The sequence below is a fragment of the Solanum verrucosum genome, unplaced genomic scaffold (genome assembly GCF_900185275.1).
Source record: "Solanum verrucosum unplaced genomic scaffold, falcon-dt-bn FXZP01000253.1, whole genome shotgun sequence".
In the NCBI taxonomy this organism is placed as follows: domain Eukaryota; kingdom Viridiplantae; phylum Streptophyta; class Magnoliopsida; order Solanales; family Solanaceae; genus Solanum; species Solanum verrucosum.
Window position 1 is genome coordinate 2,792,655 of NW_026019984.1, and position 1,498 is coordinate 2,794,152.

A 1,498-nucleotide genomic window follows, 5' to 3' on the forward strand; every position below is an offset into this window, starting at 1 on the left:
CGCGCTTCACACCCATAATCAAGAACTTACACGGACATAATTTTCAAGGCTCTTGGTGCATTGTCGCTCAGATTGGAAATTGCTTCCGGTGAAGACCGAAAATTTTCGGATGCGAAACTGAAACCGACAAACCTAAAGATAAACCCACATGCCTTCTGATAGGGGTGTGGTTTGATTGTGGTGGAAGTCGCTCCTCTGCTCGCGTCCTAAGAGTTTGACACTCCTCTTTGGACTATGTCCCAGTTCACTGCTAAGAAAAAGTTCCACGTTATGCTGCATCCTAACTGATGTCGTCCGCACCATGTTGTTTGTTTTGAGAATTCATCCTCTTGGATGCTCTCGACAAAGACTGAGATAAACCCATTAGCATAAAAATGCAATTCAAATGGGAGACAGTGTCTTTTACCGTGTCGACACTTAATTGTTCTCTTTGAATATTCGACGTCAACTCTATCGGGTTTGACGTTAAGAAAATAAAGTTTGTATCTCATATTTGCAATATGATCTTCAATGTACTCTTCCTTTGATGTCAAAGTAATAAAATAAGTTGATGTAAATATGTTGACAGTTCTCTTGACGTCGTTGCTAATAATTCTCTTGATGTCATTTTGTAAAGAAAAAATGATGCAGTCGATGTTGATCTTCTTGTGATGGGTAAGTCTTTTTCTTGTGATGTATAATCATTTCTCTTGCGGTGTATGAATCTCTTTTCGCGATGCATGAATCTTCTCCTGTAATGCATGAATCCTTATCCCGCAATGCATGAATCTTCTCTTGCATTGCATGACTTTTCCGCGATGCATGACTTTTCCACGATGCATGAATCTTCTCTTGCAATGCATGACTTTTTCGCGATGCATGACTTCTTTTTCGCGATGCATGATTTCTTTCTCTTGCTATGCATGATTCTTCTCTTTCGCAATGCGTGACTTTTCCCGCGATGAATGACTTCTTTTCCGCGACGCATGATTTCTTTCTCTTGCTATGCAAGGGTCTTCTCTCTTGCAATGCATGGATTTCTTTTCTCGCGATGCATGAATCTTTTTCCCCGCGATGCATGAATCTTTTCCCGCTATGCCTGACTTCTTTCTCTTGCTATGCATGGTCTTCTTCTTGCTATGCATGATTTCTTTCTCCTTGCTATGCATAAGTCTTCTCTCTTGCTATGCATGAAGCTTTTCTCGCGATGCATGATTTTGATGATGCCTCCCTGATACCCAAATGAAGATAATGCTTCACCGAGCAACATATGTGATCTTCTGAGTATCTTCTGGAACGGCGGTATCGTCTCAATCGACAATATAAATAAAAATGACCCTTGAGTAGTGGTATCATCTCATTTGACAATACGATATAAATGACTCTCCGGGTTGTGATATCGTCTCAATCGACAATATAAATAAAAATGACCCTCGGAGTAGTGGTATCATCTCATTTGACAATACGATATAAAATGATCGTCTCATTCGTCAATACAAAAAAATAATAGGGTAAGAAT